At 42.8% G+C, this 18,010-nt stretch overlaps 1 protein-coding gene across 1 annotated transcript in view; it reads right to left on the reverse strand.

Annotated features, from left to right (window-relative positions):
- enox1 (ecto-NOX disulfide-thiol exchanger 1) overlaps positions 1–18,010 on the reverse strand; it is a 121,449-nt gene that overhangs the window by 96,324 nt on the left and 7,115 nt on the right. The window contains exon 2 of the mRNA XM_030080116.1: positions 994–1,023. The gene's annotated coding sequence lies outside the window, so the exon portion shown is untranslated. The remainder of the gene's footprint in view (positions 1–993; positions 1,024–18,010) is intronic.

An 18,010-nucleotide genomic window follows, 5' to 3' on the forward strand; every position in this document is an offset into this window, starting at 1 on the left:
GCAGAACTCAGTGGATCCGGTCCCATTTGAGTTAGAAACAGAACGCTTCCTACCAAGTTTTAATGCCAACTTAAATTACAGACTGTGACAGGGATGAGTTTGTGTTTCCCCCCAATATTATTCTTGTAATGGTAGAAAAGCCTCTGGAACAGCGTTTAGACCACAGGATCACAGGAAACGCTCTTTGAAAAGCCAGTCATGTGAAATTCTTTTAGGTGGGATAGCAGCTCTTTAAGGCGGTGGCAAGACTATTGAGTAAAATCGTCCCATATCACACTGGGTTCCTCCTGCAGTCAGACATCTGATGACAAATGAAACATATGGACTAATGAGGAACTCCCATTACACTAAATATGAGGCGAATGACACTGGCTGCTTTCAAACTTCATTAAAAGCCAATAGTAAATCAGCAAATCTAGAAATCAAGCTAATCTGAGAACAAACAAGGGCACGGACCGAGCCCCCTGACTATGGAATAACCAAATATGCCATGAGCGCAGGGTCATATCCCACCTTTAAAAGACCACAGCCCATCTCCACCAACACCATCTGTCTTAGTAAAGCCGATGAATCCAAAATCAGCTACAATGCTCCGCCCTCTGCTGATCTTTGCATTGAGACACAGGCCTTCAACATGAGGCTAAAAGGACCAGTTTGGATCATGCATTATCTTCTTCGCCACTCCAAGGGTGAGAAAGGTACACTTGCTTGGTGCACATGCTTGAGCTCATCATCAAAAGCTAACAGAAAACGATTTGAGTATAAACTAATATGCGCTGTCTCACCGAGAAATACAGTCTGTCAACCACAGCCATCGATTGTAACAGCTGATCTGTCACCCCGCTGCTTTCTGTTGTGTCAGGTGGCATCATCCAACCTGCTTCAGCAGCATCAGTTTCACTCAATCTCAAGCCGTGGAACCCCGGGTATGGACAGACAGAGCAAAAGAGGCCGAGCAGAGTGAATAAACTAAAGCCATGATGTGAGACTTACTGTTGTGCAGCTGGCCAGCTCTATTGGTCCCTGGGGAGAGAGCGAGAGACACAGAGACACACATACAAAGAGAGAGAGAGAGAGAGAGAGTCATGTCAGCATAACAGATCCTGTGCAATAGTTTTCATGCTGTCCAGACTAATGAAGGAAACCTGCGTGTCGGGATCTCTCCAGGTTTTAGCCATGACATCATCTCAACACTTCCAGTCCCCCGAAGCAGCATGCTGACATGGGTGTGTGTGTGCGTGTGTGTGTGTTGGGTGTGTGTCCTACTCCAGGCTTGTGGAGGAGGTGGGCCGCTATTAAACTGCTGCCTGATTTACAGCATCCTGGGGATAGGAGCACTGCGAGATACACACATACACACACACACACACACACACACTGCACCAGCTGGGTAGTGTTGACCTTTTCATGGTTAAGGAAAAGGGTCAGTAACAGAAAATCACAGGCAAACAAGAGTAATAAAACCCCCAGCGGGCCGTGTCTCTACAATGGAAACTCAGAGCCGGCTCAGAGACCTGATTTGAAAAGAAATCCGTTCACAAAGGTCCACTGGCGAGGCAGACAAATGGCTGCTTCGCCAAATCATCTCATTGACCTTATTCACACACAGCCATTTTGCTCCTAGTCACATGCATTCATTCATTTACTTATGTGTTTCTCATCTAAAGAAAAAAGAGAAAGAAAGAGGAAAAAGCATGAAATCTTGAACCATATGGAGGAAAAAAATGTTGTTTCTGTTTAGCAACTGGTCAAAATCCCAGCCCCGGTGCTGGTGGAAATTGTGTGATTGTCATGATTAGTCATAAACAGCCACAGATTTCATGTCAGTTTATAATTCTGTCCACATTATAAATATCAGGCCATGTAACAATTACAGTAACAGTGCAGTGCTGGTTAACATTTGGAATCAAATGTGCTGATCATTTTATAGAATTTAGCTTCTTAAAACACCATGTACTCTACTCTGTTTAGCTGGTGCTCAGCACTGCCTCTGATGGCCAAAAGACTGTATTGCACTGATTTTTTTTTTTTTTTTTTTCTGTCTCAGCAATAAATGGCCACAGATCAGCTTCCAGGCTTTATTATTACCTACTATAAAGTTAACCTGGAAACCTGCAGAAACCTGGTAACTTGCTTATAGTGCTCACAAGACATTTAAAGGTATTATGAGGCACATTATGATTGCATTATGATTACAACAATAAGGACAAAATACAACCAAAACTTTAAGGATAACTTCATAGCTAATGACTTGATAACACATTGGATGTAGTTTTCTCTGTTTCTCTGTTTGCTCAGTAATTATGTTTTAAGGAAAACTGATTTGTGCCTCTAATGGGATTATAATCTACTCCGAAAACGTCACAAGGCACTTCATGTGTTCTGCAAATTCAGTGTTAATTCTATACACATTAAGTAAATTGGTGTATGACAGTCAGGGAGCAGCATATGAGCAGGAAGTGACTAATGATTTAATGTTCAGCCAAGTGAAGAGTGCTGTGTTATTGCCAAGACGCTCCATATGGGAGAAAGCCTCAAGGCCAAACCAGGCCAGGCCACGCCAAGCCAGACCACGCCAGGCCAGGCCCGAGCACAGAGGACATCTGAGCTCAGCGTCCTGCACAGTATCTGTGTGTGTGGAGGGCAACAGCAGGCAAGCACCCCAACCCCTTTCTCCACTCTTTTCTTTTGTTTCTCTTCCTGGCCTTTCCTCTTCTTCTTGTTCTTCCTCTGCTGTGAACGCTCTCTTGTTCTTGTTCTGTTGTGCTGTCCCTTGTTTTGCTCTCTTTCATTACCGCCTCAACACTGGCAAATTGATCATTTATGCAAATACATGCAAACATTAGCATAATATTTAACTAGATCATCTCTCTGGCACAGAGTGCGAATGTACGTGTGAATATGTGTGTGTTCAGCTATGTGAATAATAGATAGGTGAAAATGACTTCACAGGAGTGCATATGACATGGTGAGGCCCCACTTCCACTGGGTCATAATGACATGATGAGGGCCTACTAATAAAGACAGCAGGTTTATTCTTGTAGGATTAGATGCAGGCTGCGTGAAGGGCTGTGTGTGTCTCTGTGCACTTCAGTGTGCGCATGCTTGATCGCTCACATGTTTACCCGTGTGCTTGGTTGCATTTAATTAGATTCCTCGATTTAACCAGGTTGTTTCTTTAACCCTTTATAGGGCACTCATTGAAATACTTTTACATTAAAAAAAAACAACCCTAGACTGTTATTAGTGAACATGACATGACTTTATTACTTTTATAAAATTTTTCAAAAAATTTCATTTTCCTATAGAAAATCAAGGCCAATGAGATTGGTCAAATGCCACAAACATGTGACCTGGGATGTAGAGCGATCTTTGCTGATTGGCTGGGTGAAGACCAAATGATTATTGAACTAACTGAGACAGGGGATGGGCGTGATATGTAAAATTTCTGAAATTACCAAAAAGAGTCACTTGCCCGATAAAGGGTTAAGGTCGAGATCTCTTTTTCAAGGGTGATCTGAGCAGTGCTTGGAAACTAACTTTCAAAATGTACATGTTTTTTCTTTCTTTTTTAAAGTTTCTGACAATTTTCTTGTAATTTGTTTTTGACATACCTTTTTTTTAAATTTTCAGGTCATTTATTTATTTATTCATTTAAATAAATAAAATAAAGAAAGAAACAGAGCAAATGAACATACTGTATATAGACAACTCTTTACATAACTCATTAGCACTCTCGGCACTTGTCCTGACAGCAGCTGACAACAAAAATGTTTACAATAATGCAAAAAAATATATAGAGAGTACAGGTCAGGTAATGAGTAACACACAGGCACACACATTGTAAGAAGAAATCATCACAGAAAAAGTTGGATATTTTAGTTTTAAAATGCTGGGGTGGGGAGTCGGTTCCATTTGTATAGTGTGTGGTAGCAGAAACAAGTGTTACCAAATGCAGGATTTCAAACTACTGTGATGTGTTACAGTAACCAGTGGACGTAAAAGGCAGTAGAGATGTGAAATGCAGCGGTTGAAAACAGCCTTTTAGATGAATTTGATGAAATACATTTCCTCTCTTGCCGTTAAAGATGGCCAATAACCTTCAGATATAAGTCGCAAAAGTGAGTGTGAAATTCATCTCTTGCTGTATACATCATGCTGCAGAACAGGCAGGAATATAAGGCAGCTCTGCTCCTCTTGCCAGTGTAAAAGCACAGACAAAGCACGTTGTCATTGTCGTCAGCAGGCCGGCAGCTCTCCAGCTATCTGATGTGTCTATGTGTAATGGCACGGCTGGTCCAGTCAGGAAATGTAGAGAGATAACCAGGCAGCTGCAGGTCTCTGCAGGCAAACCTCTCTATTCATCACATGCAACAGGCAACAAACACCTCTCTCTCTCTCTCTCTCTCTCTCTCTCTCTCTCTCTCTCTCTCTCTCACACACATACACACACACACACACACACACACACAGTGGCTATTGTGTAGTCCTGAAACAACAGCCCTGCTAATTGTGTATGTGTGTGTGCCTTTTTATAGTCTTCTCCTTGTGTTGTGTTTATGTTATATCAATCACCCGGCGGTGGGATGGCGGAGCGGTGCGGCGCAGGGTGAGCGGGGAGGGCTGGGCTGCGGTTAGGGCGGTGTAGCCGCATCCCACCTATTGGCACCATCCTTGTTCCACCAAGCCCTCGTATAAATCACTGTTAATGACACCAGGACGAGGGGAGAGGAAAAACAGCAGCCGAGGCAAGAAGGGAGGGAGGGGGGAAGGAGCTATTTGGCCAAATGGTCTGCTTGAAGCTACTCAGGATATTGCTTTTTGGTATTTATTGGAATTTCACAAGCCCGTATTAAGCTTGAGAGAGAAAGCAGGGAAAGGAAGGCTCTGCAGCTTCTTTGGCTAGTGCAGTGGTTATATACAGAGTTATAATCAGTTAAAGGGATAGTTCACCCATACTGAAAAATGTGATATTATTTCCCTTCACCCCTAGCTGGACAGCTACATAGGCGATTCAGATATTATCAGTTTTTTTCAAAATGGGTGAACTATCCCTTTAAGGAACCCATTGTTATATATATAAAAACTGTGAATAAGAATGCTAAACTCAAGTGCAGCTGATTTGCGAGCAATCTGAAACAGTTCTTTATAGCGCCATAAAGGTTTTCCGTAGAACCTTTTAAACACGCTGTCACAACCTTTCTAAAATGTGCTTTACCACAACAGGAAGGGTTCCGCAATACACACGCTTAAAGCCATTTTCTGTGGCCACATAGAGCTCTTTGAGTTGCAGTGTTTGGTAACCTTTCCACTGTGACCTTTAGAAGCCAGACACTGAATGCAGATTGTACAGACATGGCAGCCAATAGCTTTCTCATGCAAATCCCCCAAACTGATACAAACCATGATAAATGTGTGTACACCTTAACTGTATTTAGGCTAAATGGAGGACAGGAAAACCACAAAGCAGCTCTCTAATGCAGTCGCAGTCCACTCTGAGGTGAACAATATCTAAACATAGGATGATGGAGCACATTGCCTAATGGTACTATCCATTCTTTACCTACTAATGGTTTGCTGGGCTGAATCAAAGCCTTCAGCCCTGGCGTCATCACAGTAACCCAGCCTGAGTCTCTGAGGATAGGAAATGAGGTGAATCTTTGCAGGCCATTTCTAATTGGGCCTCATTTTTCAGCAATGTTATCATGGCTGGCCCGTGGCCAAGGTTGAATAGGTTCACATGGCGTTACCTCCACTCTGTTCAAACCTCTCCCTCGCTCTTCCGCCTCCTGCCTTCCCCCCACCATGACTATGTGAAACTGCTGCTTGCGGCTTTGGTGAGAATCCTCTCTTCAGGCGTTAGCCAATTTCACCACCAGGACGTTAGCTTGAGGCACTGGGGAAGGCCTTTTTAAATAGTGGGTGCCAGCGGAAAATAGCTCAAATCAAGGTTTTTCCTCAGGAAAATGGGGAAGGGCAGAATATGTGATTCGATGTGATTTGCGTCTGAGCGGCAATCCCAACGCCCTGCTACTCTCACTTTACCTCTGCCAGGATGACTGGCTGGCTGAGTGGATGCTTAAAATGGTTGAAAGCCTTGCTGGCTGACTGACCAGTTAAGATAAAATGAGCTCCAACATCTTGAAAGCGACACATTTTTGATGTATGACTTTGGATGAAAAATGGCCAAAATTACTATGTAGATGAACTACAGTACAGATGATCAATATTATATTGAGGGAACGTAAATATATTTGTAGTTTGCATACCATAGGCTTTGCATATTGATAATTGCAGCCATCACATTAGTATTTTTTAACTACACGCTAAAATGAGCAGCTTATTGAATATGGTCTTAATCTATTCAAATAACTTGCTGAAAATGGGAACCATGTGCAAAAAAGCCTGTGGTTCTTCAACTCTATCCAGTGCAGCGGAAACTCCCCTTAAATTACTGCTGAAAGTGTGCAGATTAACATTATAACCAAGTTTCTAAATGGAAGTCTTTACTATTTATATCCTTTCGAGCTGTAACGTAAAATAAAATAACCTAAAGTAAATGATACTTGAGAGGTTGATAGGCTTATGCTGGCTGAATGGCGTGGTTTCATAGCTGAGGTGTTAACTCGCCGGCTCTCAGGCCCTGTTTTGCCTGGTTAGTTACCAGCTTTTGAAAGCGGAGGTTAAGCCATGCTGATCTAATAACTTTTTCCATATGGATCCCAATAGACACACACACACACACACACTCTCGAGGTAGATGTTGTTAGCTTTTAGTGCATGGGCATGTTCCCTCCTCCACCCATCATTACACAAAAGCAGATAGGTTGATCCACCTACCTGCTGTGAGGCTCAATGATGTAGTGACACTGAGAAGAACTGCACACAGAAACGCACACACACACACACATAAACACACGCGCAAGCTCATGCCGCTGCACATAAGCAAGGCACAGAATTATAAACGGCGCAAATGGATTTCTCCCTCTCATTTTCCACGATTGCTCATGTCTTTACGTCCAAACATCGTGAGGCAATTTCCTGAATGTGCACCCCCCCGCAGAGCTATTGATTTCTGTTTGTTTAGACGGTGTATAAATAGCATTTCAGAGGGACTTACTGTACATATACTCCACAGCACAGTGAGAGGCAGAGAGATCTTCTAACTGTCCTTTTTATGTGCTGACAGCGGGAGGACGGACACGCTGCTGTGTACGCCGGCCCGGCAGCCACCACAGACGAGCGCTGTCAAAGGATTCTGCGAAGCCATCACAGGCCGACTGGATCCTAAATATTTATAGATCTGAGAAACTACAGCATGACACTCGAAGACAGACGTCCTGAGTCTTTAGTGTACAGCATGTCCGTGGCGGTGGGGCATTTTTCATGCACAAACAGATATGTGCCCCGATCATAAATCACGAGTCAAATTAGAACTTGTCAAGGATCGCGAGGAATGTGTTGCCGGCGGCCTCGGAGGGAGTTGTGCTTGCAGAGTTGACTTTAATCATGTCCAATTATATCACATCCCTCCGCCTCCGCATGCATAAATCATGAGGACGAGTATAGGAAATATCACCTTTTGATGTCCGACTCAAATTGAATTCTGAAATAAGCCATCATGCACTTATTACTCAGGGCTCAACTCACTATACGACATATTTGATTATCCCTGTGTGCTGAAATGGAAATATTCCCAAACGAGAACAAAGAGATTTCACGGCAGCTCCACTCCCCCCCTATAACCACCCCCGTCCCCTCACACACACACACACACACACACACACACACACACGGAGACTTATAGAGGCAGGACTCCCATAGGACTTCTACAGAGACTCCCTCCAATAAAGGGGATTATAGATTTTGCCCTGTGCACCCAAGTGTTTCCAATGAAATAACGGCCTCCTCCTGCATAAGTCATTAAAATTTAAACCATCCCCCTTTCTGCTGAATATCACTGTACTGCTCTGCATGCATTAGACTCTCTGAGACTGCATGGAAAACTAACCCTGCTGCCGTGATGTGTGTGTGTAAATGTGTGTGCGCAAGCGTGTGAAATAAATAAATAAATAAATAAATAAAATAGAAATAAGACAGACATAGTGTGAGTGAAAATAGGTTCCTACCCACCAATGCCCTGCAGGCTTCAATTGCTGGTTACAAATTTCACACACACACACACACACACACACACATACTCAGGCCTCGAGCTTGCACAGTGATGAGGAGTCTGCTAAACTAATGTTACATTTATTTATTCTCGGAGCATTTTGCTGCAGATGGGAAATGCATATTTAAGGTGAGGCGCTGCATTCACAAAAGGGGGACGGGGCAACACACCCAACCTGCTCTCAGAGCCGGTTTGTGTTTCGAATCAGCGACCAGGTGACTAGATTTACAGTCTTCATTTAGAACTCATTCCATCACTAATACAATGGATCAACACTGGAATTCATCATTAAACATGAGCGGAATTCAAATTGCCAGGAAGTGTGCCTCCCAGACACACACATACATGCACACACGCACACACACACACACACACACACACACACACACACATACATTATTAATCCTCAACTAGGGTAGTTTACCACTTTAACAGGTGGTTGGTACAGAGCCACGGTTCCACTTTGTGTTGACTGGCTCATGGTCAGAGAGCAAATGGTAGGCTGTAGATTTATATCAGTAATAATAATAATACAAAAAGGAAAATAAAATACAAATTGTAAAAATAATATAGCCTCATACATAATACATATCACACAGGGAAAGCCGTGCTGTGCACATTCCAGACTGGGAACTATTTCTGCAGGTTTGCATGAGGCTTGTCGAAGCACCGGCTGCATCATGCCACATGCTCAGGATGAAAACTCTACATGAAAAACACCCAGAAATGACAGAAACCAGGGTCTGTTGGAAAGAGAATGAGAGTGAGGAGGTTTCTGGTGGACTGCAATTATCTTTTTAGCTGCTCTAATGGATCAGCTAAAAATGATGGGGAAAAAATCGGAAAGGACCGAGTTTGCCAAAATGCCCAAATATGATGTCACGACAAAATGGTGGACAGCAAACAAATCCTTCCATGTCGGCTCCAGTCCGTGTGGGTTACAATGAAATGCATTCCGCACAGAGGTGGGAATTTCAAAGTTGGAAGTTGGAGCATTCGACAGTCACTGGAGAGCTCCATAAGACCAATATGCATACTGCACTTTTTTTTTTTTTTTTTTTTTTCTTGATGATATAAATTTTTAGCTTAGAGAGGACATTCAGCATCAGGGCAGGTAGCACCTCCACAGCTATCAAAGCAAATAATTCATAAAAAAAACAAAAAACAAAGAACAAACAAACTGAGCAACCAGGGGCTCTTGGGGCACCAAAACATGAAAAAAGGTAGCAAGGACCTTGGCAATGACATTAATCACAGAGGATCAGTCAACAGTCTCATCTAAGGAAGTCTGAGTGGAGTAAGATATGTTCTGGGAAGGTAAATAAAATGGATCTGTTGATGATCAGGATTAAGAGATGATTCATAAACGCTGGCCCAATCAGAATCAGGATCTGTGTCTGGATGGTTATAGGTCCACACCCGATCCAGAGGGAGAGAGCAAGAGGATGCGTCCAGCAAAAATGAGCACTTGGCATTTGGTAATTCCACACCCCTATCCAAGCACTGACTAATGTCCTTCAAACAAAAGGTAGCGTGTAAGCTGACCGACTGGAGAGAGAAACTGTGCGTGTGTGTGTGTGTGTTGTGGGTGTGATATGTGTAATAGACAGAAATGTGCAACAGTAGTAACACTAATGAGCGATACGACTGGTAGACGGAGACACCTCTGTTAGCGAGCGAGGAACGAGAGCGAGCAGGGAGCAGACAGATGCTTGACACAGTGTAATATAACTCCAGCTGTCTGTCTGCCTCGCCTCAGGTCTAGGTGAGGCCAGACGTGTCGGCTGAGCACTGCAGATCACAAATACAAGATGAGCAGAAGAGTGTCTGAAACCAGCACGTCTCGTTCTCACTTCAAACATGAAAACTATTACAGGTAAAATGAAGCTGGGAAAAAGTACGGATGTGTCGTCCCACAAACCATTTATGGTGTTGACATGTAGACCTGGTTAATTATCATTTCATGCGAATGTGATATCAGCTTTCTGGCACCCTATAGTTGATTAGCTGCCTTCATCCCTGCAATAGAAAATGCAGTAATGTTAATGTACTTGGCTTACTAGTTAAAGTAAACCAACAAATAAACTGAAATGTCAAAAATCTGATATAAACAGGTGGTTAATGTTTAAGAATGTTCAAATTCTGCTGCACATTTTAAAATTCTAATTCTTTTTATTAAACACTTCAGATTAATTTGGTTATTTTTGAGAATGTTAGCTGGGGGGAAGTCCACCTGAATGGCAGGAGGCTAACAGTTAGCATTTGTAGCATCCAGCCAGTACCAGCACTCAGTAACAATGAGAGGAAGATAACACCACTACTGTCCTACACAACAGCTGGGGGGGAAGGGAAATAATATCTTTTTTTTTATTTTTTTTTTTTTTATTCAAAATAGGTGACCTATGCCTTTGATGTTAGCGTAAGTATATGCTTTAACACTCCAACACACACTATGTTGAGTGACAGCAGCTGAGTGGCAGGTATGGCCACTTGGTGCATCCGAAGGAATAAAGACTTCCAGCCATAACCTTTTATTTGATCTGCACATTACACGTTTACTGTAAAAAATAAAATATCATTATACAAATATACATCACACACAATTTTTTTTCAATACTTAAGATAAGAGGCTGAGTTAGAAATCTTTACTTATTATGGAAACGTTTTTGGTTTCCAACACAATTTCTACAGGGTTTCAATGAGACTTGGAAATCCTTCTTAAAGTTTGTGGAGCTTATTTATAAAGATAAGGCCTGCATACTTATTGAAAATTTATGGATGGCCTGGAAAGTGTGTATTACTCATCGACATGTCTCAATCCTGGTCTGAGGATCGAGGTCATACCTTGAGGAGGAGCCTGTGGTGGATGTCTGGGTTGATATGGCCGCAGGCTCTCCTGTCTTAACAAGGGCTGTAATGTAATTACCCCAGAAATGGCTATTTTGAATCCTTAAATTTCACCAGTCACACAAAGAACAAGTCAATGTGTGGACCCTGTTTTAATGTCATGTCATTTTTTATCATTCATCTAAAGAAAACTATCAGATTTAATTTCACTACATTTAAAATTGCTTAGCATTGTTTGTACTTCTTACAAATTGTCATTGTCTCACTTTTGAGAAGATGCTATAGACCTACATCAGACCTATCAGCTAAAGTGCACTCATTTGTCAGCACTAGAACATCAGCTAACATCAACATGCAGATCATAAAGTTGCTAGTTGGTATTCAAGCTATTATACTATCTCTGTTTCACCCCAGGCTTTTAAGATAATAGAGAATAATTCAGCCATATGTTGAATACTGGATTAAAATTCATCACCTCAAAAAATGCCCCAAAACATTTTCAATACTCTGTTAAAAAAAGTCTATATGATGTGATGTTGTGTTAGTTCTGTTTGACATATGTCCATGTTGTGAGGGCTGGTCCAGTGTGGGTCAGACAGGCTGTCTGCCTGGCACACAGGCTGTAGAAGTATTGATCAGGCCAATTAAGAAACCCAGTGAAGTGACACACATACTGCATGAGCTGGTCGTCTCCTGTTGCTAAGCAACCTGTTAACTCAGAGACTTGTGGGAAAGGTGACTGTGCTTTGACAAGTACTCGTGTAGCACCTCCCCATCTATCTCTCCCTCTCTCCCCCATCCCTTCTTCGTCTGCCTCTGTCATTTCCTCCTGCCTTCCAGTGCTCTGTCACCAGCATTAGCATGGATGTTGTCATAGAGGGTTGCAAGCAAAATTTGCCATTTATTGCAGTAAACTCTTCTTTTATTATTGTGATAACTAGGAAAATAGAGGGGTTTACTCGGGACCATCTGCACTGCAGATGTTTGGTGGTATCCAGTGTTTCCAGGATGCTTATGCACCCACGTCTTGGTTTGATGGGACTCCAAGCTCTGACTCACCTGGACTGACCTTAGCTCTGGTGGGACCAGTTGAACCTGCCTCTCAGACTGGGGCTGAGGGCGAAGTCAGCCCATCACCACTGCACAGAGCCCACGCAGCAGTCCTGGCTCTGAAACAGAGTGGCAGCAAGATGGCCACCCAGAGTGCCAGGGTTGGATGCCCCACCAGGCCATCCCTGCTTAAAGGTCAATTTATAGAGCATCAAAATGCGGGACTGAGGAGGCTGCAAATATGCTCTGATGTTGCCAACTCTTCCCCAAATCATTCAGACTGCAAAATGTCACCAAATTCGTGGTGAGAAAACAAAACATTGCTTTGAACACTGCCATTGTGGCCAAGAGAGGACTCTGTCTGTTTCTGATAATGTAACAATACTGCTCGTCTCTGTGTTTATCTGTGCTTCATTAACTCAGTATCCATAAATCATTACACTGCTGTCTGACATTTCAGCGGCTCTCCTATGCAGAACTATTAATGCTCAGTATTCAAGTTAGTGAAATCTGCAATCCACACATGATACATTAAGCTTTTCAGATGCAAACTGACCACTAAAAAGTTGCCTTTAGCCCAAAGGATGTGCAATCTTGGACAGTCACGCTCTCAAACGACTGCTCTTCCACCTGCTGTTAATAAATGCTGCATGAAAAATAAACTCATGCACAACTGTTCTTGGTGTTAGACCAGTATTTCTGCAGCATCTGTCAAAAAAAGGAAGAACTTTTCCGGTGACCTCCTCATTGTCACGGTGCACACCAAGTTGCACTCCCAGCACGGCAAACCTGGCACCTCCTTTCTTTTCAGTACAATCTGGGGAGACACAACAACATAGGCCTACCAAATGGTATATATCAAACGTCCCCTAAAGAAATACTTCCAAAGCAGGGTAGTTGTGGCTTTAGAGCCTTCCTTCAAGCCCATAATACAGTTCAAAGTGCACCCAGCATCTCAAACTTTCCTCCAAAATCTTTAAACAAATGTAGACATTTTGAGCCCTTTTTTACAATATAAAACACTGTCGAAACAAAATGCTGCATTTGTTAAGTATGCGATTCATAGAGTTCTATATAAGGATATGAGGAGAAGAAACTGTTTTCAAATCAGTCCTGAGGACAGGACAAGTTCCCAGCTTTAATTTCCATCAACTACAGAGCCAGGGAGTTGTCACCAGGAAAAAAAAAAAAAAAAACATTAAGGCCACACTGTCATCAATATGCAGACTGGAGGAAGGCTGAAGACTCCAATGAAGTATCACTCAACACTTCCACCTCTCACACTCCACATCATAGAAAAGGGCTTATTATGGTTAAACTGGCTCTATATGTTAACTTATTACATGCACACACTGTGTATGTTTTATGTGTGTGCGGCTCCAGCACATGTTTTAAATATTTACATGAGTTACTGCTTGGTCACAAGGAAAAAACAGCTTTTCCACTACGAGGCAGCCGTAAAAATCAACAGGCAGACTTGGAGACAGCTGAATGCTGGGAGATGTAGTGCGGTGTGAGATGTGGCTCTGGGGGACACAAGTCTGTCCGCCTCCATCTATCAGAGAACCCACCGGAGCAGAAGATGCACAGACAGCAGCGCTCTCGGCAAAGATTACTGTCACACAACGCACTCACCCGAGCACACACACACACACACACGCACACACACACACACATAATCCAAACACACTCAAGGTGCTCACGCAAGAACCTGAGCAAGCATATACACAAACACACACACAAACACACATTCGCAAGTGCAAAGAACAGAAAGTGAGATGGCCTTGCAGTTATGTTTACCCCCAGCAGCCTGTGCTGTCAACAGTGAGCCTGACAGCACAGTGACATAACATGCTGACTGCCCCCTGCGTGCACACACACACAAATTAAAAACACCTTTTTCTGCTGCATTTGATTATGTTCCTTTAACCGTACTCTGCACTTGTACTGTTTTAAGTACTATACTTTCATCTGTTTTATGAATTATGTTCAAAACTCAACCTCTTGAAGCACCAAATACAGTATATCAGAGACTTAGTTTTCTTCCAATAGTTTTCTTCCCTTCTTATATGGTGAAATATGGTGATAATGGTGAAGTATATTATTTCAGTGGCTTTGAATTGCATTTTAACCATTTCAGTCTCACAGACTAGCTAAAATCCTGCTGGATGTTAAATGTAACCATGCTCTGAAAATGTTTCCTCCACTTTCCTTGGGGCGGTGGTAGTCTGCAAACCTGGGTTCAAGTCCCATGCCAAGTGAAAGCCATGTTTGTTTTTAGCTCATTTTTTGCTTGCTGATATTAGCAAATGTTAACTATATTTCATAAGCATGACCTTTTCCCAACCCTAACCAAGCAGTTTTGGTGGCTAACAAGGCTAACAATTCCAATTCCAATAAAGATCCATTCCATTCCATTCCAATTGCTAGGAGATGCGTGAATGTTCACTGTCACGTGTAACGTTTCCGTTTCAACATATTTGTTGGTTTGTAGAAATGTAAAATGGTAAAATTTTATTCTGCAACTAGGTTGTCTAAACGGTAGACAAAAGAGCTTGTGGCCCAAAAGGTTGATGGTTTGATTCCCCAGACAGGCTGGGAAAATGGTGGGGAAAGTGAAATTTCGCTGCTTCAAGAACTACCTTCAAAATGTCCTAAAATATGTAATAGTCATTAAACTGATTTTTATAGTCCTCACCTGACTGGGAGTCGTAAGTCCTTACATACACACAGAGGACTATTGATTTCTCTTGAGTCAAATGATCAGTGTTACTGGGGATTAAAAGCTACTCTTGCACGTAAAAGTGGAGCATGAATACCACATGAATGTGCGGGTTCTGCTGGCAAAGAGCACAGGGCTCAGTCAATGTTCTCGGGATAAATGAGGGATAATAGAGAAATTATAACATTGACTGCCTTATCACGCCTGCTTTGAATGAAGCATCAAGCTCTTAGACTGAAGTATTTCAGAGTCACAAAACTCTCTCAGCAGTGGGTTCAAGCAGTTCATTCAACCCCGGAAAAACCCATATCCTTGAGTTAATGTTTTCTCCTGTTGATCAGTTCAATAAAAATGCAAAAGTGTAAACTACGTGATGCTGAGTGATGTCTGGATTGTTTTTCAAAGCCTGATCTTTTCCGCCTCAATCCACGCTGTTGCATCACTCAGCGTGGCTGCAAGGGGGGAAATAAAGCAGCTCCTATCAGTATGCCTCGTCTCAGTTGTCCGACCACATGGGCTGGCAGCGTGTCAGCAGCCCTGAGCAAATGCTGAAACTGGTGGAAATCAGGGTAGCCACAATGTGTTCATTAGGACAGTGCAGAGAAAGAAAGGGTGTGTGTTGCTGTCGATGGAGCGGAGGGTTTTGGCAGGCTCCAGGCAGCTTGTTCCATCTATTGTTCCCACTGTTGGAGGGTGTAATGATCAGTCTTCTTTGTCCAAAGCAGTCTGGCCTTTAATAACGCCCCATCCCTCACTGTCCCTGACTGTCCCATAGCTGTCACACTGATATTACTGCTGCTGCGCTGCTGATGCTGCTGGGATATGAGACGTGGAGGGGTTGGTATGTTATGTACAGGAACAGAAGTGCAAACACACACACACATATGTTAGCGTGGGGACACTGTATTGACATTCGTTTTCTACTGCCTTTTCCTAATCTTAACCATAACCAACTGACACCCAAACCTAACTGTAGTCCTAAGCCTTAGCCATTTTTTCCCTATGAGACATGTTGGTCCAAACAAGTAACTGTATACAGAAAAATGTCCCCACAATGTGGTGAATACACTGTACACACAAACACACACACACACACACACACAAACAAACACACTTTTAGCCCTCTACTGACTTCATTAAATTCTTAAACCTGCTAGCCCTAACCTTAGTTCTCATCCCTATGTGCCGAATTCTCATTCTTATCCTAACATAAGCCTGATCCTAGTCATGATTTTAAATGCAAAACTAAGTTTAACACTGTGGAAAAAACAGCTACTAGCAATGTGTTTGGGTCTTTTGGGTATTTTGAGTCCATTTTGTTGTTGAGTGGTGGATTTTTCTATTTTCAAGGATAACTGGCCAAGGTATTGGGGTATTGGAGGTGAATTCAGCTTTCTTGAAGATTTCAGCTATCTGAAACATCATCACTTACTGTAGTTTAAGAGCCAAGCAGAAGAGGTTTCTGTTCATTTTGCACTGATATTCTCCAGTCACATCCATTGTTGAGGTGTCAATGATACCACTTTCTACCTTGGCAGAAGCCTCAATAGACCAGAATGAGGTAGGAGTAAAGGTGCACACCCACAAACCAATAGATGCACCACAATGTTCACTAACTAGTTGGCCGGCTAGCTGGGTTTACACGCTCATACAAGCACCTTTTCATTCAATAAGATCATTGTTGATTCTGTACGCTGTGGTTTGTAGAACTCTGGGACTTTAGAATATCACTGACAGAAGTTGAAGTAGATGAGACAGATTGAGGGAAAGTGGGTTCAAGCTGATTACAGCTCGTCACTGCAAAATATCTTGAGGAATGCACTGAACGCACTTGTTTTTCACTTATCCCTTGAATGGTTATCCATTGTTTATAGCACCACCCTTTGCTCAGCCTTGGCCTCCATTAGTTTACTGCGTTATATTGTTTTCAGACGATGGCAGGATTCGAGCCTTGGCCTGAACCCACCCAGCAAGCCTGAGTGGGGGAAACCTGATAGTCTCCGAGGCCGGAGACGGTGCTGCAGTATCAATGACGATCCACAGACGAATAATCAACCGTCGAGGAACAAAGGGCGTGACAGACTGCGAGAAATTTCCTGGCAGTTACAGTAGCAATAGCACGGACGTCTGGACTGCGCTGACGGGCCATAAGATCATTTAATGAGAGGTTTGCTCCAAGAAACCTATAGCCAGAGAAAAAAAAAGATTCCTGCCATTATATGTTTACATAGAGAATGCAAAACTTGCACCACGTACTGCACTACATTAACCTCAAATTTACTCAAATCCAATCTATACCCATCCAACCTATCTACCTTGAAAATTCTATATTTATTCCGAGTTGAATACATCTCTTGTATATGCAATGATTAATAGAGGTATGGAATAGACAAAAAGCTAAAGCAGTATTGCATGTACTCTATGTTCAGAGCACTAAATGCTATTGGAAGTGTTTTTGAGGCCATGCCTGAAACACACAGATGGCTGAAATAGTCCAAAGAGTGATGATAGCTGTTCGCAGCGAGACCCAGACAGACTCCAACAAACAATCAAGAGAATTTGGGTAGGATTTCAACCTCTAATTGACACCAGATCACCAGCAGTGCATCTCCAACTCGTCACTCGACGTAAAAGCCCTCCACTTAAGCAGAGGACTGTCGTGTGCCATGTGAAATGGATGTGTTTGTCCCCCGTAATGAATCATAGACAGATACACATCATGTCAGACACTCGATGTCTAACCCACATTTAACCCTGGGGGGAGAGATTAGCAGATGAAGAGGGTGTGTGTGTGTGTATGTGTGTGTGTGTGTCTGTGTGTGTGTAATGAGTAGGTAAGGGTGTGGGAACTGGAAGTCATGTCATCCTTCTTCAGCCAGCCTAATAGGAAGATCAAGAGCCTGCTGCTTATCTACAACACCTCGACTAAACCATCACACACACACACACACACACACACACACACATACACACACCAAGAAACTAAAATAAAATCCTACCCCTAAAGTCAGGCACAGAAGTTATTAAACACATTATGAGGGTGGGATTTGGCTTGTCTCGTTGCCTTCCAGGCCTTTCTGCCAGTTGAAAATTTCAACACGCACAATTTAGAGAGTGGAAAGAGCCAACCACTTGTCCTTCACCACAAGCATGCTCCACCATCTTTGGGGAATATAGGACTCAAACAGGATTTCAAATGGGGACTTACAGCGATAGAC

The sequence above is a fragment of the Myripristis murdjan genome, chromosome 21 (genome assembly GCF_902150065.1).
Source record: "Myripristis murdjan chromosome 21, fMyrMur1.1, whole genome shotgun sequence".
NCBI classification, from domain to species: domain Eukaryota; kingdom Metazoa; phylum Chordata; class Actinopteri; order Holocentriformes; family Holocentridae; genus Myripristis; species Myripristis murdjan.